Source organism: Brachyhypopomus gauderio, chromosome 6 (assembly GCF_052324685.1).
Source record: "Brachyhypopomus gauderio isolate BG-103 chromosome 6, BGAUD_0.2, whole genome shotgun sequence".
Lineage (NCBI taxonomy): Eukaryota > Metazoa > Chordata > Actinopteri > Gymnotiformes > Hypopomidae > Brachyhypopomus > Brachyhypopomus gauderio.
The window spans coordinates 32,312,083-32,336,531 of record NC_135216.1 but is presented as its reverse complement, the minus strand read 5'-3'; the positions used below and the strand labels follow the sequence as shown (position 1 = coordinate 32,336,531).

Genomic DNA, 24,449 nt, shown 5'->3' with positions numbered 1-24,449 from the left:
ACACAACGTCCAAATTTAATTGGAATTTGGTTTGCAATTTTAAAAAATGAAGTAAAGCATTTAAACCGTGAATATATTATTTCCATGCCAGAAGCAACAACAATGCCTACCACTATAATGACACCTGAAGAGTCAACATCTATAACGTCAACACCTACCACTCTATTGACCACTACAGAATCAACACCTACCACATCAACACCCACAACTTTCATGACCACTACAGAATCAACACCTACCACATCAACACCCACAACTTTCATGACCACCACAGAGTCAACATCTACCACTCTAATCACCACTACAGAAACAACCTCTACCGCTATAATGTCCACTGCAGAAACAACTACCAATCCAGAAACAACTACCATTCCAGAAACAACTACCACTCCAGAAACAACTTACATCCCAGAAACAACTTCCACTGCCATTCCAGAAACAACTAACACTCCAGAAACAACTTCCACTACCACTCCCACTCCAGAATCAGCTACCACTACCATCCCAGAAACAACTTCCACTCCAGAAACAACTTCCACTACCATTCTAGAAACAACTTCCACTCCAGAAACAACTACCACTACCACACCAGAAATAACTACAATCCCAGAAACAACAACCATTCCAGAAACAACTACCATTCCAGAAACAACTACCACTACCACTCCAGAAACAACTACAATCCCAGAAACAACAACCATTCCAGAAACAACTACCATCCCTGAAACAACTGACACTCCAGAAACTACCACCCCAGAAACAACTACCATTCTAGAACCATTCTACCACTGTCACTCCAGGAAACACTTCAACTTCAAAAACAACTACCACTCCAGAAACAACTACAATCCCAGAAACAACGAACACTACCACTCCTGAAACAACTACCATTCAAGAAACAACTACCATTCCAGAAACAACTGACACTCCAGAAACATTTGACACTCCAGAAACAACTACAATCCCAGAAACTACAATCCCAGAAACAACTGACACTCCAGAAACAACTACAATCCCAGAAACTACAATCCCAGAAACAACTACCATCCCAGAAACAACTGACATTCCAGAAACATTTGATACTCCAGAAACATTTGACACTCCAGAAACAACTACAATCCCAGAAACTACCATCCCAGAAACTACAATCCCAGAAACTACCATTCCAGAAACAACTGACACTCCAGAAACAACTATCATCCCAGAAACAACTGACACTCCAGAAACAACTACCATTCCAGAAACAATTGACACTTCAGAAACAACTACAATCCCAGAAACTACAATCCCAGAAACAACTACCATTCCAGAAACTACAATCCCAGAAACAACTACCATTCCAGAAACTTCAATCCCAGAAACAACTACCATTCCAGAAACAACTACCATCCCAGAAACTACAATCCCAGAAACGACCATTCCAGAAACAACTGACACTCCAGAAACAACTGATATTCCAGAAACAACTATCATCCCAGAAACAACTGACACTAAAGAAACAACTACCATTCCAGAAACAATTGACACTTCAGAAACAACTATCATCCCAGAAACAACTGACACTAAAGAAACAACTACCATTCCAGAAACATTTGACACTCCAGAACCAACTACCATCCCAGAAACAGCTGACATTCCTGAAACAACTATAATCCCAGAAACTACAATCCCAGAAACAACTGACACTCCAGAAACAACTGATATTCCAGAAACAACTACCATCCCAGAAACAACTGACACTCCAGAAACAACTACCATCCCAGAAACAACTGACATTCCAGAAATCCCTTGCATTCCAGAAACATCTGACACTCCAGAAACAACTGACATTCCAGAAACTTTTGACACTCCAGAACCAACTACAATCCCAGAAACTACCATTCCAGAAACAACTGACACTCCAGAAACAACTGATATTCCAGAAACAACTGTCATCCCAGAAACAACTGACACTCCAGAAACAACTACCATTCCAGAAACAATTGACACTTCAGAAACAACTACAATTCCAGAAACTACAATCCCAGAAACAACTACCATTCCAGAAACTACAATCCCAGAAACAACTACCATTCCAGAAACAACTACCATCCCAGAAACAACTACCATCCCAGAAACAACTGATATTCCAGAAACATTTGACACTCCAGAAACATTTGACACTCCAGAAACAACTACAATCCCAGAAACTATAATCCCAGAAATGACTACCATCCCAGAAACAACTGACATTCCAGAAACATTTGACACTCCAGAAACATTTGGCACTCCAGAAACAACTACCATTCCAGAAACAACTGACATTCCAGAAACATTTGACACTCCAGAACCAACTACAATCCCAGAAACTACAATCCCAGAAACTACCATTCCAGAAACAACTGACACTCCAGAAACAACTGATATTCCAGAAACAACTACCATCCCAGAAACAACTGACACTCCAGAAACAACTACCATCCCAGAAACAACTGACATTCCAGAAACAACTGACACTCCTGAAACAACTGACACTCCAGAAATCCCTGGCATTCCAGAAACAACCGACACTCCAGAAACAACTGTTTTACATCTTACATCCCCCCCCCCCCCCCCGCTAATAATTTACATTCGCCCCCCACCTCCCGTCAACAATTTACAAGAACAAATCTAACTACAAGTGATTTTGGCAACACTGGTGATGTTCAATCGAGCCCATGTGTACGATGTGTCTCTTTGCCATAACACAGTAAAAAAAGTGGCTCTTGGTCTCTGACAGGTTGGCCACCCCTGACCTAGGTGATGACCTAAAGACTAAATGTTTTGGAGGGTAAGACAATTCAACAGACAATCCGTACAACAAATTTTGATAAACATGACAAACAATTGATAATGTAAAAAACAACAATTGTCCATGACCATTTGCAAAATGTACACAAGCATTTGCAAAATGTGAAACACAATGAGAAATGTGATTATGATGTGCACATGACAAGGAGATGTGGAGATTGAATTGAATTCTGGTCTGAGAAATGAACCAAATCGACTGAGAAAAACTAATATGATACAACTAAATTTTTAACACGAGACATGCATAGTTATTGTAATACTAATAAACAAATTGTCCTGGAAATACCAGTTATGCAGCATAGAAACTACAACCTGAATGTCAAGAGGTTGCACAAGATTGAACATGCTGTGGAAATATGTGCATAGGGGGAAATACATGATTGTTACCTAAAAAAGAGACAGAGTAAGAGTGACAGAGAGAGATAGGTGGTCCATAGGGAGTGTGTGTGTGTGTGAGAGAGAGAGAGAGAGAGAAAGAGAGAGAGGAGAGAGAGAGTGTAGAGGAGTGGTGGTCCATAATGTGTGTATGTGTGTGTGTGTGTGTGTGTGTGTGTGTGTGTCATACCTGTCAAGTTTTGTATTTAATAATACGGGACATTTCCCGTATATGACGTCATCGCCTAATTTGCATAATCAGTTATTTGCATATAGCTGGAATCGAGGCTGTAGGAGAGACGAAAACATCTTTGGAGTGGCAAAAAGTGAAGAAAAAACACCCCAAATATGTTTTGAACTACAAATGAATAAAAAAATAAATGTTTTCTAGTGGTATTTCTAGCTACAAATGGGGACATCTCCTGGGCATATTTTAACCCGCGTTTGTGCTTGGTAGATTGTTCGTGCTGACGGACATCGTTCCTTCCCCCATGAGAGACACTAAAATCACAGCTAGAAATCTTACAGAATGAGTAGCTATGCCCCTTCATGCTCCTCTTTAGGAATGTAAATTCCCTGTCCCATTCGTCAAGGTACTTACACGTACGCTTAGCTTTTTTGGCAGGGCTGCCTTCTCTCGTTAAATCCATCTCTGATTTGTTGTTCCAGGTTTGCAGTGTACAGTGTTTGTGTGCAAATCTAAATAAATGATTAAAAAAACCTTGTCTTTGAGATAGGTTTTAGAATTTCATTAATGCAGGATCCTGACCCCTCTCCACTCCACAGATCACCACAGTGTCTCCCCCATGATACGCTGCACCACCTCACAAAATGCGCTAAGAGGCTTGCCCGTTGGTCCTCTGCCTGAATGTGATTCAGTTGCACTATCCAAAATAAATCAGAGAAAACATATGAATAACAAAAGAAAGAAGGGAAAATTATACATACCAGTGCGTGTCACATAGGACTTAAAGGTAGATATGAAATCTCTTTTTATTAGGATTGTTTATTAACTGCATAAATACGCTGTGTTATTTCACAAAATTATGACTGCAACATTATTAAGTTAAATGTGAAGGTACTGCAACATTTTCTGAATTTTATCTTGACATTTCTCAGGAAATATTATTGAACATGAAATCCGATCCAGTGATTGGTTCTTGCAGGGGGTTTTGAAACAACGTCGTCCAGGATCATCTTTGCGGCACAGCCAGGTGTCGTAAATCAGCTCTGAGACTGACACTTAAGAATTACTCCTACACTTCGCTTAAAGTGAGACTGAGTGGCTTGATAAATAAATTTTAGTCTCAGCTTTTAACTAAGAATTATTTTAGACATAAGTCAATTCTTAGCAGCATTCTTAGGAGTAATTCTAAGAAGTTTGATAAATACGGGCCCTGATTAATTTGTCTAAGTCTACATCATGTATATTCGACCCAGTTCCAACCCGTCGGTTTAAAGACCTTCTCCCAGCCATTGCAGGGCCCTTACTTAATATGAATAACTCCTCCCTTAACCTAGGGTATGTGCCCAAACAGTTAAAATGCGCAGTAATTAGTAGGGCTGTATTCAACTAAGGATTTTCATAGTCGAATCTGATTCGTCAGCTTTTCCCTTTAGTCGACTAATAGTCGAATTGGGTTTATTATTTATTTTTTTTATTTAGAGCACCTTAAATAGGATCCCGTTCTCACTCAGGACTTTTTTCCTCTTCAAAGTAAAAACCTAAAACACTCAGATAAATTAATAAACACAGTAGGTTGGTTTTATTCCGCTTTTATTTATTTACTTATTTATTTTTTTATGAAACGTTAGAGAACATTAACCGTCAGTGCGCTGTCACAGTTGGCTCTGCCTTCCGTGTCAATCATGATTAGTTCATTGTGGTTTGTTTTGTTAATAACACTTGTCAGCTGTATCTTGTCTAGTCTTCGTTAGTAATGGTATTTAGGTTCCTTGTTCGCTGTCTGTCTTCGTGGTTCATTACGTTGTACATTGTTCTGTATGCTCTATGTGTTTTGTCCTTCTCTGTGATACTTGTCCTTGGTCAGTGATTTAATCTATGTATACTCTGTTCGTCATGCCTAGCTGTCTTCGCGCTGTCTGGATGTTTGCTGTTGTAATGTGATACTGTCACGTGAGTTGTTAAAGTCTTTTATAAAGTGTGCTCTACTCTGCATTTGTGTCCTCTGCTCCTGCTTCGTATGCAACATTACAAGCGCATATCGAACTGTCAGACAGGCACTGTGCAAAATGTCAAAAATATTTTAAATAAAATATGCCTGCCTGAAAATATAAAAAAATTGCCACACAACAGCAAAAAAATACAAGGAAAGGTTCAAGTAACAGGATTTAAAAGCAAACAACAACAAAAAATGTTTATAGGCCTACTTGCTACGTTTTTTTTCGCTTAGCTGCATCCTTGGGCACCCCCATGCAGTTAGAATGGTACATTCAACTATGACGTTCATAGTCGACTAGGGGGTATAGACGACTATAGTCGAATCAGCGACTATTGCAGGTCACCCCTAGTAATTACACCTTTGATAAAAAAAAAAAAACGTCTAGCCAACTACAGACCAATTTCTAATCTCCCATTTATCTCTCAAATTCTAGAAAAAGCAGTTTCCAATCAGTTAAGCCATTATCTCCAATCAAATGGTATTCATGAAAAGTTCCAATCAGGATTTAGACCGAACCACAGCACTGAAACAGCTTTAATCAGTGTAGTGAATGATTTACTAATATCGTCCGATAATAGTAAGTACATTTTATTTATAAAGCACTTTCTATGCCACCAAGGTTGCCCAAAGTGCTGTACATATTCACATAAATAGTGTGTAAAGTACAAAAATACAACAAAAATAAAATAGCATAACATACAATACATCAATGCACCAAACATTCCCACAGTTTCTTATTGAACAAATGCAAGTTTATATAAATAAGTTTTTAAACCTGATTTAAAAGCTGAGACAGAGGTAGCATGGCGAATGTCAGGTGGTAGGTTATTCCACCGTTTCGTAGCATACACTGAAAAAGCACGATCCCCTCTGAGTTTTAAACAAGTCCTGGGGACAACTAGTACGTTCTGAGATGAAGATCTCAGCGAACACTGCCTGATTGGAGATTGGAGCAAATCTGAGATGTAAGAAGGGGCCAGCCCATTTAGTGCTTTAAAAACAAATAAAAGCATTTTAAATTGTATTCTATATTGTACTGGTAACCAATGAAGTGAGGCGAGGACAGGTGTAATGTGTTCTCTTTTCTTGGTTCCGGTTAAAAAGCTGCATGCTGCATTCTGGACTAACTGTAAATGTTGTAATAGGTACTGGTTAATACCAATGTATAAAGAATTACAGTAGTCAAGTCATGAAGTTATAAAGGCATGAATGACCTTCTCAAGGTCAACAAAGCTGAGAAAAGGCTTTAGCCTTACAACGTTTCTGAGGTGAAAGAAGCTACTTTTTACCACAGAGTTGATTTGTCAAATCTGAGGTCAGAGTCAAAAACAACACCAAGATTTCTCACTGACGACTTTACACTTGCTGGTAATAGACCAAGGTTATCAGAAACAACAGTACTGCAGTGTGGAGACCCAAAACAGATAATCTCTGTTTTAGTTTCATTTAAATGAAGAAAATTAGCAGCCAACCACTTCTTGATGTCCTCAACACAGTTCTTTAGAAACATAAAAGAGCCATTGTCATTGGGTCTAATAGGAAAATACAATTGAATGTCATCAGCATAAAAATGAAAGTTAACATTATGCTTTCTGACAATTTGACCTAAAGGTAACATATATAATGAAAAAAAGGATTGGACCTAGTATGGATCCCTGTGGGGACAACACATTTCACATCACCTGTAGAGGAGAACAAGTTGCCCATGTTTACCGAAAAAGTCCTATGTTCCAGATAGGATTTAAACCATCTTAGGGCCACACCCTCTACCCCCACCCACTCCTTCAAACGACGATCAGTATGTTATGATCAACTGTATCAAAAGCAGAGCTTAGATACAACAGCATGAGGAAGGGCATATTCAGTGCTGTGCATTGCTTTAAAACCTGACTGAAATATCTCTATTCACACTATTAAACACACTATTAGATCTTTAAAATGGTAAAAACTGAGAGTACACAACCTTTTCAAGTAACTTAGCTAGAAATGGTAATTTGGAAATAGGGCAATAGTTACTACACATTGTTGCATCTAGGTTTGGTTTTTTAAGCAAGGGCGTGACTACAGCATGTTTAAAAATTACAGGGACCATACCAGTAGCAAGGGAACTATTAATCATTTTTAAGATAAATGGACCTAAAACCTCAAATGTTGCCTTGATCAGCTGGGGTGGCAAAAAGTAAAGTGGGATGGTTGTTAGCTTTATATTCAGCATAAAATCTGCAAGCTCTGACATTGAAACGGTTTCAAATTCTCTGAAAACCCCTATACATTGCAAAGGAAGAGAACAGTCCAGACCTGCATAAGGAAAGAAAGATCTAAAAGATTCAATCTTTCCAATAAAAAAGTTTAAAAACTTTTCACTAATGTCAGGAGGTACATGTCCCAGGTCAGATACAGGATTAAGTATAGAGTTAATTGTACTGAACAGTACTTTGGGTCTATTGGCATTTTGAGCAATTATATGCGAAAAAAATATACTTCTCTGGCTGTTTTAACCGCTAGTTGATAGTTGCATAGACAACTCTGGAATATATCAAGGTTAACTTGTAGTCTTAGCTGTGTTAACAATTGTAAAGCGCCTTGGGTATCCTGATAAGGCGCTATATAAAATTGAAACATTCATTCATTCATTCTTTGTGTTTTCCATTTCCTCTAAGCTCTCCTACAAGCCGCTCTAATTTCCTGAGTAGAAGGATTCAGCCAGGGCTGGACTTTAGATTTGACCCGTTAAAATTTCAAGGGAGCAACAGAGTCAAGAGCAGCTGAACAGTTATGATAGAATGACGTGACTATATCAACACTAGACTGTTTCAGGTCAGTATTGTTTAACTTTACACAGTCTAAAAACGCATTAGAAAAGTCACTGGCTATAGATGAATTGATACGCCTACACAGGTGACCTGAAACTGGAGTAGGGAAATGCCCAGTAAAAGTAGAGCTCAACATAACAGGCTTATGGTCGGAAAAACTCGCCTCTTCGACAATTAATTTATCAATAACAATGATAGCTGAAAAAACCAAGTCAAGCATATGACCCTGGATATGGGTTGGTTCATGAACATGTTGATTAAAGTTAAAAGAATCCAAGAGCTGAATAAAATCATTAACTTGATATCTATCAGGACAGCAAATATGTATATTAAAATCACCCAGTAATAAAATTCTATCAGACATGGGTACCAATAAGGCAAGGAGTTCTGAAAATTCAGTGATAAAATCCCAGTGAGGTTTTGGAGGTCTGTATATTATTGCACAGAGACAAGGGAAAAAAGAATTTACCTTAAAAACCAGTGCTTCAAAACTGTTGAACGACTCACAATTTAGAATTTGACATCCAAGACGTTTAAAAACCACAGCGATTCCTCCACCTCTGCCCGTATTCCGCGGTACAATGAAGAATCCGCAGCCAGGTGGGCAAAGTTCCAGGAAGGGGGCGTGGTCTCCAATCGTAACCCATCGCCCAACGTCTCAGTTAAAAACATCATGTCTAAGTTATGAGAAATTAAGAAATCATTAAAAATAAACGTTTTATTAAGGATGGATCGAGCGTTTAGCAGTGCCATATGAACTGACACAGAGTGAGGAGACATTAATGGCGATCGCTCCAGCACTCTGAGGTTACTCGCATTAATTCCTCTGTTTCTTGCTCAGATACGCAGACGAGGAAGTAGATCATTTCGGAAACACAGGTACCAAGCAGTTGTAGATCAGGGCTCGTCTCGTTTCTTATACTGTTAGATCTTAGTGCAACCTTTGATACTGTAGACCACAACATTTTGCTGGATAGACTAGAAAACACGGTAGGTATTAGAGGAGTTGCACTCTCCTGGTGTAGATATTATTTGACCGACCACTTCCAATGTGTAAGTGGGGGGTTGACGTATTTGGCTAAAAAAAAGTTTAAAAAAAAATCTCAAATGTAAGTCATGGAAATCACTGGGTTATATTCTATCAACTCTTATATTTCCAAATATATATGTGTCTTGTAGATTTTTCCTTGAATTTTACATTTATTCACCAGTTTACCGTCTTAGTAGCTAAATTTGTCATATGGTGTGACATGAATGTTATTGTGAATTAAATTAAAAAGGGATATAATGTAATAATGTCAGTCAATTATCCTGATTCTTTATCATTACTATTTAAAAGTATACCATTTCTCATGTGCAAATATGTTACCTTTTGTATTAATTTACTTCATCAACACTCATAAGAAGACTTTTTACTCAATCTTTCAGTATACTTCAAATTAATTTGTGAGTATCTTGTTATAAAATTACCAAAATTCATGTAACTATTACTGGCACTATTCCCCATCAGCCACATTGTTGAGTTTATGATTAATTATCAAAATCCTTCATTTTTTTCAAAATTCTGAATGTCACACCAAATTACATGGTGTCTCGCCATATGATGAATCATGCCACACAGCAATCTGTATGCAAAAATCTGCATTTACTAAACAACAAAACTTGGTTTGACAAGTGACTGAAATCATTTTTAGTTACAGCAAAATTACAAAATTGTTGAACAGTGAATTCTACTCAATGTAGTGAACAATGCTTATAGGGCATTAACTAATCCATTTACTGTATTCATTAGATGTTACACTTTTTATTCTAATCTGCTGAATATTGGTTACACGAATTCTAATAATCTTTGGTAAGTCATTGAACTTTTTTACATTTAATGCATAAATTAATTTAAAAATGAGAATAAGTAAAACGATGATCAAACAGCAAGCTGATATTGTATCATTAAAATCTGTTAAAAGTGTGCCAACGCTCGTCATCTAATGAAATCTGCCTCAAACTAAATAAATAAAGGGAAGCATTTGAGTGACAATATGATAATAATAATACATTTTATTTAATGATGGCACCTTTCATGGCACTCAAGGACACCTTACAACAGTTAATACATTTAAATCAGACAAACAGATCTACATATATTCAAATACTTTCAGCCAGATAAAATATAGGACATACAGGAAGAAGAGAAAATGAGGAGTCAGGAGTATGCTAATGTGAATAGGTGGGTTTTAAGCCGAGATTTGAAGGTAGACAGTCAATATTGGGGATTTGAGTAGTAAGGGCATTCCAAAGAAACGGGGCAGAGTAGCTAAAAGCTCTAGCTCCCACAGTAGACAATCGGACAGGAGGGAGAGTGAGCTGGCCGGCTGACGAGGATCGGAGGGTACGAGCAGGACTGTATGTTTTAAGGAGATCAGAGATATAAGAGGGAGCAAGTCAATGTAGAGCTTTGAATGTAGTTAGTAGGATTTTATACTGGATCCGGTAGTTAACAGGGAGCCAGTGGAGCTCTTTAAGGACAGGGGTGATATGTTCAATTATAGGAGACCTGGAGTTAATCCTAGCTGCTGAGTTTTGAACTAACTGGAGTTTATGTAGATATTTCTGAGGTAGGCCAAAAAGAATAGAATTACAATAGTCTAGTCTCAATGTTACTAATGCATGGACCAGGATAACTGTACAGGATTGACAAAATGATGTAGTTTAACATGAGTTCAGCTTGAAAATGGGATAGCAGGGATTCACCAAATTGAGTTGGTGTAGATATTAATCATATATTATCAAAATATGTTAAAAGTATAAAATATTCAACAAACTATTAACTATAAAAATGTATCAAGACCATTATTTATGTATTTATGCAGTTTATATCATATAGTGTGACAAAATGATCATATGGTGTGACAAGAAAACCCTGTCACACCTTATGATAATGTGTCACACCATATGAGGTTTCAAGTACTTAGCATGACATTAAGCAATGTGCCTTTACGCTAACACCATAAAACCATGCTAACTACAATGTGACAATATAGTTTTAAAGGTAATACTGACTGAAAAGTAATTTAATTTGGGCATTTTTGTGTAAAGTGTGTCACACCAAAAGACACACCAAAAGGGAACTGAAGCAGGATTGCTGGATATACTTGATTTTTTTGTAAACATGAAGAGTGATGACTCACCTTGTAACTTTCAGTGTTTCTCTGAGGCTTTGTTCTATCTCCTGAAAGAAGGAGGACCCCCACTCCCCAAAGGTCTCCAAACAATTGCCCATTTAAAAAAAGGAATATGGCGTCACACTATATGACATCCATTTTTGGGACAAAATGTTTTAGTTAAGGGTGGCGTCAAAATGTTGTGCCTGAACTTTTAGCCAAGCAGATTCAAAAATAGACATCTGGGTTATCAATATATTATTGAGTAAACAGAAAATTAATAAATTTTCTTGTTTTAATTCAAAATAAAACTTTGTGAAATGTGCTTGGGACAGTCCATATGAGCTTTTCCTAGTTTGGCTGAAAATTGTGAAAAAAAGGAATGTTAATCCCATAAATGCTCTGTAAATTCATATAAAACAGCACTTTCTGAACAATATCACCACAGTATTTTACAATTTTTTCTATAATTTAAGTATATTTGACACTTTGGACCAAAAAAAAGCCATGTCATGTCAACCACCCAAGTGTTAATATTAAAACCTCTAAATCTGTGCAAGTTAAATATGGTGTCCCACAAGGGACAGTCCTAGGACCACTTCTATTTACACTGTACATGTTACCCTTAGGCGAGATTATACATAAACACAACACCAGTTTCCACTCCTACGCAGACGACACTCAACTATATTTATCGGCAAAACCCGATGATTTAGGTGTAAACAATAAAATCGAGAAGTGTGTAGAAAAGATAAAACATTGGATGGCGTGTAACTTTCTAGCACTAAATCTGGATAAAACAGAGCTAATAATAGTTGGGTCTAGGGCAGCGAGAGACAAGATACGTAATGTAGCATTGAATCTACATTCTTTTACTATAACCCCCAGCGCAGAGGTAAAGAACTTAGGCGTCACAATAGACCCAGATCTCTCGTTCGATACACACAATAATAATATAACTAGGGTAGCATTCTTTCACTTATGCAACATTGCTAAAATTAGAAACATATTAAATACTAGTGATGTGGAAAAACTAATCCATGCATTCATATCCTCTCGTCTAGATTATTGCAACAGTCTTCTAGCTGGATGTTCTGGTAAATCGATAAACAAACTCCAGCTGGTTCAGAACGCAGCAGCGTGAGTTTTAATGAAAACTAAAAAGTTTGATCACAATAGTCCTGTACTATCGTCATTACACTGGCTGCCAATTAGATTCCATATTGACTATAAAATACTTTTATTAACATATAAAACACTGCATGGCTTAGCTCCAGAGTAACTTAGTGAACTTATTGAACATTACAACCCAGCACGTTCACTTCGCTCGGAGGACGCAGGGTTATTAACTGTTCCTAGGATCAAAAAGATCACAGCAGGTGGAAGAGCCTTTTCTTTTAAAGCTCCACAACTGTGGAATAATCTTCCTGCCTCTATTCGGGACTCAGACACGGTCTCAATGTTTAAATCTCGACTAAAGACTCATCTGTTTACTTTGGCCTTTGATTAATCTGTTACATATTTACCACATCACATATCTTTCTTCTCCGAGGTTCACCTGGGGAGTAACACTGCAGTAGGAGCCTATAATCAATCAATCAATCAAATTTTATTTATATAGCGCTTTTTACAACAGTTGTTGTCACAAAGCAGCTTTACAAGTGCCGAGTCCTAGCCCCCAGTGAGCACGCCAATGGCGACAGTGGCAAGGAAAAACTCCCTAGTTTTTTTTTTTCCATGAGGAAGAAACCTTGAGAGGAACCAAGACTCAGGGGGAGGGCCCATCCTCCTCTGGCCGACACCGGTCACCATGACAACAACAACAATATAGACAGAATGTAGACAGAATATAAAAGATGCAATAATGTCCATTTAGACAGAATGTAAAAGATGTAATAATGTCCATCATGGTGTAGGCATCCGGTTAGGCAGGAGGTGGCCGGCCCAGGATGGATCGCTTGTCTCTCCTCATCTCATTATTCCTCAAGCAGGCGGGCAGCCATGTGGAGAAATGAGACAGGGAAAATTTGCTCTGTATGAGGACATATACAGGACAGGTGAAATTATAAACATTTCTGGAGTGTGGCAGCAACTCCGGCACTAAGTTAAATTATTACAGCCTAGCTAAAAAAGGCAGAACCAGAAGGTAACATAGGCTTGGGGGCATTCTGAGACAATAGCATCCATCCACTGCACTGTCAACAAACTTGAGTGACCATGAGCAGTGACAGGATGACAGCACCAGCGTCCCAGTCTACCATAAAACCCTTCGTCTATGAACCCCTGGATCTGTACCTTTATCTAAGGGGGATATTAATTATCAAACGCTAAACTAAATAAGTGGGTTTTCAACCTAGATTTAAAGATTGTGACTGTGTCAGAGTCCCGGACGCATTTAGGAAGATTATTCCAAAGCTGGGGGGCCTTATAAGAAAAGGCTCTTCCCCCTGCTGTTACCTTATTAATTTGTGGAACTAATAACAGACCAGCACCCTGTGATCTTAGTTGACGTGGGGGTTCATAGTAGGAAATAAGTTCCTGGAGGTATTCAGGAGCAAGCCCATGTAGTGCTTTATATGCTAATAATAGAATTTTAAAATCAATACGAAATTTAACTGGGAGCCAATGCAGGGCTGATAGGACTGGTCTAATATGCTGAAATTTTCTAGTTCTGGTCAGAACTCTAGCTGCGGCATTTTGAACTATTTGAAGTTTATTTAGATTCCTATTTGAACATCCTGACAGTAGTGAATTGCAGTAGTCTAATCTAGAGCTAACAAAGGCGTGCACCAATTTTTCTGCATCATCATGTGATAATGCATTTCTTAATTTGGCAATGTTGCGGAGATGTAGAAAAGCTATCCTAGTAGTATTATCTATATATTTATCAAATGATAGGTCGGAGTCGAGTATGACGCCTAGGTTTTTGGCTACTGTGCCAGGTGTAATGGGATAGTCTGCAAGATTAAGCATTAAATTTGGAATTTTTTTTCTTGCGGCATTAGGGCCCACAAGGAGAACTTCTGTTTTGTCCTCATTTAGTTGTAAGAAGTTTAGAGACATCCAGCATTTAATATCTCTTACACAGGCCTCAATTTTTCCTAAACTGAGTTTGTCATCGGGTTTGGCTGATATGTAAAGTTGAGTGTCATCTGCATAGCAGTGAAAATTGACACCATGTTTCAATGAGTTCAAAACTAGGGAGTTTTTCCTTGCCACTGTCGCCTTTGGCTTGCTCACTGGGGGCTAGGACTCGGCACTTGTAAAGCTGCTTTGTGACAACAACTGTTGTAAAAAGCGCTATATAAATAAAATTTGATTGATTGATTGATTGGTTTGTTTATAACTGTGCCCAATGTGCCCAAAGCATATATAGTGTAAATAATAGTGGTCCTAAGATGGAGCCTTGCAGGACCTGTTGTGATTTTCATCTTAATCCCTTCATAGTTTGTTTACATTACAGTATTGAATCAACAGCTTATCATAATTTATATATTTTGAATAGTCAAAGTATTAATCAAATCTCTAATATTAATCACTATATGTTTTGCTTACATTATATTATTGATCAAGTTGTTTGTTAGTAAGAATGTCGGTGTAAGCGCTTGTATGCCTTCCAATACTCTATGCGTTTGCAGTAGGCTAAAAATGGGATGTGTAAGAGAAGGCTCACTGTGACCTTATGTGGTGAGGCCAGGTAGTAAGACCTCGCTTCCAGAATAGAGACAGCTGTAGGTTGAACTATGGAATGTGCAGTTCCTATGTTTAGGAAGGAAAGCATATATAATGGTGAAGAGAGCAGACAGCTTCAGAGCTGCACATGGGGTGACATGATTAGGTAATGTGAGCTCTCCAGAGATCTCTGTATTAAATTAATTAATAGGCCTATGTGTATTTTTTAATAAAAGGCTAAAGACAAGACTGGTAATGTTTTTCTTTTGCAATCAACGAACACGCTGCGCTAAGGTAAGAAAAGATTAAAGCGCAACATTTTTGGTGACCCCGACGTGATTGCAAAAAATTTGGAACTTTTTTCTTTTCATCTAATGACTGACAGTTTGACCGTGCCGGCACAACAATAGTGGTAAAGCAGAACCTGTTAAAACAAATCTGCAAAATTTGAATTGCAACTAAATTGTGGTGAACTGACAGTACTTGGATGATTCTAAATTAAATCCAGTCTTGTCTAAAAAGGTAAAAGTATATGTAACTATGGAAATGGGTAAGAGTCCCATTGGAAAAGGGTTTTAAGTCCCTACCGGCAAAATAAAAGCTAACAAGTTTTTGTGTAATAATGAAAACTAACAAGTTTTTATTTAAGGTTTATTCCGTGGTGTGGCGGCCGATCCGTTCTTTTGACGAGAGTTCGAGTCTTGCTAGCTAGGTATTGATATTAACCTTTGGATCTTGAGGAGTCCATAAATTAATATTATTTCGATAAAGCAAAAAGCCGGATAATGCACCTGAATTGATTGAGGATGGTAAAACCTCACGGTGTCAGAACGGAACTCTCGTTCTATATTTAGAACTTCCGGGTGAGTATCTGTTTTTATCAACGTATGTAACTGGTGAGGAAAATGCAAGTTTTATAAATGGTTTTAAGTAGAATTTAATGTTGGTTTTAAGGGTATGGAATACCTTAGTGGAACAGATGAGTGTGACTAGTAAAGTGATTTATACTATTGAAGAATATCATAAGCAGTGTGATATTTGAAGGGCTGGCTGTTATGTGACAGTATGGGTGACCAACACAGAATCGTGTGTCCTCAGATGTAATTAATTATAAAACATTAGAGTCTCGTATGTAATATGTGACTCCTCCCTCATTCGTATTTAATTTATTCAGGTTTCCCCTTTGGTTTGGTCCTGCATATATTTAGTATCAGCTGTACCTTGTGTCTTTGGCGATTACGTTGAGTATTCATTTGCATAGTAAGTAAGGCGTGCTGTGGGTCATTTTGTATAATTAAGTCTATTGCATCTGTTTCAATTCCATGCATTGTTTGCATATTATATATAGGTTCTCCTTGTGTCTTATCGGTAAAGCCTAGTGATCGTGCGTGGATATTTTCTCGTCCTGAGATTACTTGTGTTTTACTTCCGAGTTAAATTTCTCAATTTTGCACCCTCCCCTAGTCTCAGACTATACTTTGTAGGTTCATATATTGTCATTGTTTGAGTGTTGAATATGTTTCAGGCCAACCCATAGTCTAAAACTATACTTTAGGGATCATAAACCAAGTTCAGGATTGTTTGTACACAGTATGGGTTTTGTCCCTCCTCTGTATTTAGTAACTAAGTAATCAATCTTAGTTGAACGTCTTGAGAAATGCCTCAGCGCGTGCACCTGTTGCGTAGGGACAGTGTGCCTAGACAAGCAGACGAGCAAGCAAAAAGTTAAATTTCATTTGTGTATATGCCTCCGACTCTTAACCGAGAATTGTTACATCATCGCAAAATAGACCAACTGGCTAAAGTGCGCACGTTTAACTCGCAAAATTATCAAACGCGGAGAAGATTTAGCTCTGTGACACATGTACAAATACTGTTTGCTGGGGGTTGTTCATAACCAACTAGAATGAGCGGGGTCTACACAGCAGATATTCAGGAAGATACACCACAGCCACCGTATGAGTTAAACTCGGTAATGCCCACTAACTAAGTTATCCAGGAATTAATGTAAAAACAGGAATCGTACAAATAGATAAAATCGACGACGTGGAGTTTAAAATGCGCGAGTTACCCTTGACACTGGATATTAGTATTTAAGGCTAAAAAAAGGGAACGCATGCCGTGGGGTGAAGTGTAAACTGCATTTTAAAAAGAGACTTGGATGGAGTAGTTATAAATAGCACACACACACCGGGGTAAGTAAAGCGAGTGTGTGAGGTGGAAATGTCGAGTGAAACGGTGAGGTATTTGGATAGCTAAAACTGGACAAGCTGACAGCAACTAGAGAACTTGGCTCTGGGACACTTAGAGGAGTGGTGGTAATTATAATAATAATAAAAATGAATACTTGAAATCGTTTACACTGTGGGCCTTGAAAATATAATCCAGGAAAGTAGCTTTTTGAATAATAATCAATGTTTCTATGTTTTTCTAATTTTGGAATAGGTCTGTATGTTTTCAGTTTAATATGAGAAACCTGATGCCAGTTAAAGTGACTAGGATAGCACCTTTCAAACATACATGCAACTCAAAGTGTTTTATAGAATAGACAAAAAAGAAAAATGTTAAAAGAAATGAAAGATAAAAGAAATCAAACATAATAAAGGAATGTAATAGAGTGACAAATTATAAAATAATATTGCAATAAAGAAAGTAAGATGGCAATTAGAATAAAGTTGGAGTTTCTTAATTAAAAGCAGATCTAAACAGGAAGGTGTTAAGACTCTTCTTGAAGCTGGGCAGAGATAAAATGTCTCTGAGCAAGCTGTTGCACTCTAAAAGATCTCAGAGCACAGGGGATCCGCCCCAGAGACCTCAATAAGTCCCCTAAGTGTATTATTTTATACAATAGTATCAACAGTATGGGTTTAACCTAAATTTTAGAAGAAGGGGTTTTGGGAAGGGGCAAGGAAGGTCACAGTGATCCTGGCAACTTCGTTGTGGCAGGAGGGGTGGATGCTCTCTTTGTGTTCAGGAGAGTCATTGGGCGAAGGAGAGTCCCCACAAAACCATAGGATGGAGGAGGGCCAGAGGTCAGAGGTCCAGCACCAAACCCTTCTGCAGTACCAGGGCAATGACGGGGCCCTGATGAGAACTCGGACAGCAAAGCTACGGCAAACCCTATGTTGTCCCTCACTGGCGGTACTCAAAGACTATCATTTCTGGCTGGAAAATATCAAAGTCTGCACAGAACTGTTCTAATGATTGTACAATGTGGTCAGCAGGCCACTAAACACAGGTTCCTGAGATCAAGGACTGCACCTGTTAACCTGTGGAAGAGACATTACAAATGCACTGTTCACAGACAGCGGACACCTGATGCACCTGATGTCCACAGACTGGCCTCCACGGTTGCTATCTGCAGGGGTTTCCTGAAGTCTCACTCATGAGCCGCGAGGGGCGTCCACTCCCAGTTCATTTTTTGGGAGCCAGATCACTTTGATTGAACCTTTGTCCTGCCACCCGACCCACTTCATGTTATATTGTCTTATGACATAGGAGGGGATCCAATTCATGGGAGGAATTTGAAGAACAGCTACAGGATCAGGTAAACTAGGTTATGTACTGGGGCCTGAGGGGCGGCAACCCTGCAAAGCTGAGACATGCGCAACAGTGCTGGTAGATAATGGGAGATTCAGCCACTCCACACATCTTATTACCTTCACACCCTGGTCACATGGGTAAGGAGTAGGTAAGCATGATAAGGAAATCCAGTACAACAAGGCATCGGGTAACAACTAACTTTCTGAGTGTGAGCTAATTTAAATCTTGTAATAACTAGTGTATTAAAATAACTTTATTTGGCTAGTATTTTCCATCACAAAGAAAGACTTATTTTAAATTTAATTTATGAAAGTTTAATTTAATTTAATAAACAAAAACAGACAGTGGCATAGGCTGTGGAATTAGCAAATTACTGATTAAAACTTATTACTCTTTTTAGAAGTTTCTGAAATACATTCCTGAATGATATTTCAGTAAAGGGGGAGATACAACAAAAGGGGGTAAGCTGAGAGACAGAGGCAAATAGGAGCACATTAGATGGTTTGCAAGGCAGACCACAGGACCTAGAGCTACTTAAAGTACAGGAAAATTGACCCCAGAAAAAAAAAAATAAAGAAATAGAGTACTTAAATAAAATTATTATTATTAAAATAAAATAGCATTGCTGAGTAAATATGGTAAGAAATAAGGAAGTCTGGAAAGGACCAAATGGGAAACTAATTTTATAGAATCTATTGATCAAACCAGTGTTAACTGAGGCACACAGGGTAGCACGTGGGTAGAAATAAATGAAGAAAAATTTTGGTTAACTGATGGCACCTATACTGACGTAATAGCAGACTGGACAGAGTAATGTGATATTTGAAATATGCATAACAGCTGTCATGCTTTAAGGAAAGGTCTAAGCAGGCTCCCTGGACCAAAGGAGCTAAGATAGGATATGATAATTCTTTGTTAATCACTCAGTGGGGAAATTTGCATTGTTACAGCAGCAGAGAATTATGTAAGGAAATACACATATGTGAGGTTCTGTACAAATGCAATGAATAGAGGAGATGAAGTTCAGATTGACTACATGGGTATGGAAATACCAATACGGGGATTAAGGTATTTGTTAGTGGCTGAGGATAAATTCTCAGGTTGGGTAGAAGCATTTCCACCAGAGCAGAGGACTCTAGGTCAGTCTGCAAAGTGTTGATAAAATTACTGGATACTGCACCATTGTATACTAAATTAAGTATGCTCAGATAATGGGATGCACTTTACTAGCTAGGAGCTAAAATTTGTGGAACAAAATTTGGGTTTAAGACACAAATGTGGGTTGGTTTATCATTCTCAATCTCAGGCTAAAATGGAGATTATAAATGGTAAGTATAATGGTAAAGGTAAAGGAAAAGGTATGTACACAAAGGTATTTGTATGGTTGGCCAGAAGATCTTCAGTGAATTTTGTTGCAGGATTCACTTCCTTTGAGCTCATGACAGTGAAGTTTTCGGGGGTCCCCCAATGCGCTTGCGAAACCTGACAGGTACACTCGGGGTCGTACAAAGAAGGTTACAATGAACTAAAAAAGTAATTTGTGAAGCTTATTCTGTCCAGGTACAAGGAGAGGAGTCAGAACCAACGGACCTGTCACCAAATGGGTCCTGCTTAAGGTCATCAAAAGAAAGTGGTCAGAGCCCAGGTGGACCAGTCCATTCAAGGTCACTAAAGAGAACATCACACTGTCCGATTGAAGGGCAAAGGAGAAACGTGGTACCACCTCAGCCGATGCTGAGCATCAGAACCACCCATCCAACGCGCCGAGATACGGAGCTCTCAAACCACAGGTCAAAATAACACCTGAGAGCGGAGGTTCGACAATCAGGTAGTCCACCCTGACCTCCTTCGCGGGATAAGAAGATAATCTTGCCTCCAACAGGGCAGAAGAATAGATGATGCTGCAGTAAAAGTGTTGTGATGTATTTGGATGTTCAGTAATATTGTCTAATGTTGTTTTACAGGCCTTGTGTAACATTGTTTGTCTATATGTTTTTGTATTATTATTGAAAGTAGTAGCAATGTGATTGTTAGTATTTAACAACATGTTAAAGGACCTTACAGGGGACTGCCCCCTGTGCATATGGATCCATGGTGGGTCAAGGCCAATATTGTTGTAATAGTAGCTGCATAACTGAGATCCCTTGGAGAGTTTCACATAAAGCTTTAGGAGTTGATAATCATACTACTGGCCGGCTGGGACGGCCATTTAGCAATAATAAAGTTCAAAGGTAAGCATTATTTTTCAGAGAGAAGCACGTCGTACCAAAAACCTAGTTATTCTATCAATAGAATTGGGATGTTTTTATCTGGAGTACTGGCACATCTCTAGTACAGGTTGTGTACCGTATATCTAGTAATAGGAGTGCGCCAATCGGGTTAAGACCCCTTAGGCCTAATTAGGATAAACATAGTATGGTTTAGACCTGCCCCAACACTGGGACCATCACTGGACAATACGTCAGAAATTAAGATATAAGGCATTCATGGATCAGATTATACTAAATGGACACGACAGCAGATAATTGAATTAACTGTCTTATTATGTCTGTGTTAACTTCTGTGGGTATGTTTTTGACTTATGATTACAGGTAAATGTTGTATTCCAATGTAGAAGAAGCTTAGTGAGAAGCTTAATCAGCAGTAAGATTGAGAAGGAGGAACCACAAAGGCGTTTGGGTATGATGTCATAGTTGGAGTCAGAAGATGAAAAGGTAGTTTTGGATTAACTTAAAGTTTGATCTATTTAGAGATCAAAAAGGGGGAATTGTTGTGATTTTCATCTTAATCCCTTCATAGTTTGTTTACATTACAGTATTGAATCAACAGCTTATCATAATTTATATATTTTGAATAGTCAAAGTATTAATCAAATCTCTAATATTGTAATGGATGAGTTAACTATAGTTAGAAGAGGTTCAGTTACAGCTGGTAATACCTCTTTTAATAACTTTGAGGGAACTGAGTCTAGTGTGCAGGTAGTACAATTTAAGGAAGAAATTATTTTCTCTAATTCTGATTTTGGGAGTGGATGAAAAGCATCAAGTTTTTCTCCCGGTATGTAATTTAAATCAATATCAACCAAACCAGATGACATACAAGTTGTATTGCTAATAAAGGGTTTTATATTTTGTCTAATATTCTCTATTTTATTATCAAAGAAATTTATAAATACATTACTAGTGAGGTTTACTGGAATCTGAGGTTCTGTGCCTGCTTGATTTTTTGTAAGTTTAGAAAAAGTATTAAAAAGAAATCTAGGATTGTTTTTATTTTTCTCTATCAGTGAGGCTAAGTATGCTGAGCATGCTTTGGTGAGTGCCCGTTTGTACTCAATAATGCTATCCTTCCAGGCACAGTGGAATACTTCCAATTTAGTAGTTCGCCATTTCCGCTCTAATTTACGTGCTATTTGTTTTAAGTTTCTAGTTTGGTCAGTGTACCACGGGGCGAGCTTTTTGGATCTAGCTTTTTTATATTTTAGTGGGGCTACCATATCTAGAGCTGATCTGCAAGTATTCTCTAAGTAGTCGGTCAGACTATCTAACTCTCCTGGATCGGATGGCGAGTGGGCTAAAGCAGTTAAGTCAGGAAGGGTTTCAATAAACTGTGTTGCTGTTAATGAATTTATCGAGCGCTTTATACACTGTCGAGGAGATGGGCGGGTATTTATGTTAAGGTGAAAATCGAATTGGACTAAATAGTGATCGGAGATTGCTACGGTTTGCGGAAGTATATTTATATTATCTACGTCGATACCCAGCGTTAAGATTAGATCTAGGGTATGATTTTGATTATGTGTAGGTCCTATTACGTTTTGTTTAATGCCGACAGAGTTCAATATAGAAGTAAAGGCCCTTGTCAGTGGATCCTCCGCATTATCAAAGTGTATGTTAAAGTCTCCTACCATTATTATTTTGTCACTACATACTGCTAAATTTGCTGCAAAATCAGTGAAATCGTTTAAGAAATCTGAGTAAGGCCCTGGTGGTCTGTATACATTGGTTAGGGAAAATGCACTTTTATTTTCAGATGGACTAATTACATTAATAGACTGCATCTCAAATGAGTTTGAGATATCTAAGTATTTCTGATGAATTTCTAAACAATCACGATAGATTATACATATTCCACCTCCTCTGCCTGACAGTCTAGGTCTATGTATATAACTATATCCCACAGGAGTGGCTTCGTTTAGAGTTAAATAATCACCAGATTGAATCCACGTTTCAGTTAGACATGGAATATCAATTTTCTGTTCTGTTATAAGTTCATTTACAAAAACTGCTTTTGAGTTGAGCGATCGAATATTGATTAATCCAACTTTCAGATCGGTCATATAGGTTGTAATAATTTGATGTGAAGTCTGAATATTAGTTAAAAACTTAGGGCGGACTATTTTCTTATGATTTAGTTTAACCCGGTACCAGTAATACCAGTATCATTGCTCCGACATGGAATGAAAACCTGGAGTTCATCACAAGACATTTACAGTGACAATATCAACACACAGAATTTTCATTCTAGTTACCTTATACTTAGTCTGATTGTATGATTTGTGTGCGACTTGTGTGTTCGTCTGTATAATTTGATTTTGTGTAATTTGTGTGTTAACAGGCCGCCCAATGGAGGATGGGTTCCCTTTCGAGTCTTGGTCCTCCCGAGGTTTCTTCCTATTCCCCACCATCATAGGGAGTTTTTTCTTGCCACTGTCGCCTTTGGCTTGCTCATTAGGGATCTGGACCCATAGTATTGTTAACCTTGTAAATCCTGTAAAGCGCTTTGTGACAACATGTGTTGTGAAAAGCGCTATACAAACAAATTTTGATTGATTGATTGATTGACAGAGAGAGAGAGAGTGTAGAGGAGCGGTGATCCATAGTGTGTGTGTGTGTGTGTGTGTGTGAGAGAGAGAGGGAGTGTAAAGGAGTGGTGGGCTCCCTGAGCCGTGGTTTAGTTTGCACACACTAAGCTAACACTTCTATCTGACATTGTGTTGCTTCTGTAACACCATGTGTAGCTCCAGGCACCCAGTTTATACACAGCCTTCAATACCAGATATCCAGTTTATACACAGCAGTCAATACCAGATATGCAGTTTATACACAGCAGTCAATACCAGATATCCAGTTTATACACAGCAGTCAATACCAGATATGCAGTTTATAATACTCTCAAAGGTATTATCTGTGTTCTGACACTGCTTTCCATACCAGATATACAGACAAACCTTGCTTCTGTGGAATGACAACAATCCCACCATATTACCACAGTAGAACAATCCTGAGTAACTGACTGAAACAATGAACATCTGATCAACAGAATATCTGACCAGCTTACTGACCAACCAATTATGATGACCGGTCATAATGACTGACAGATGTACTGACTGACTGAATAATTGTATCACTGAATGACCGCATGACTGATTGAATGACCGCATGAGGGACTGAATGACCACATAACTGACTGAATGACCGCATAACTGATTGAATGATCACATGACTGATTGAATGGCTGACCAGCAGAATCTTCCTGAACAGGTGTGATGTATGTGAAATTAAAATATGAATCCATGATAATAAAAAAAATCCCACAAGCTAGTTTTAGCTCCCAGTACACAAAATAATCTAAATATCTAGAAGCCAGATGAGTGAGAATTTTGAGAGGGTTCAAAGCTGTTGTCAAGGCATCAGGACAGATCTATTCTGCTAATCACTCTAGTGCTCAATCACAATGACTAATACAGGAGTCTAGTATAATCACTCTAGTGCTCTACCACAATGTTAAATGATATTATTATAATTCACTAGTCATGTGACATTATTGGCATTTATTGTTATGAATACAAACAAGCTATTAAACAAGTGTGTTTT

The 24,449-nt window shown here is 38.2% G+C and overlaps 1 protein-coding gene across 3 annotated transcripts in view; it reads left to right on the top strand.

Annotated features, from left to right (window-relative positions):
- Window positions 1-24,449, top strand: part of LOC143517689 (uncharacterized) — a 121,106-nt gene that overhangs the window by 45,987 nt on the left and 50,670 nt on the right. The gene's annotated exons all lie outside the window — the stretch shown is intronic.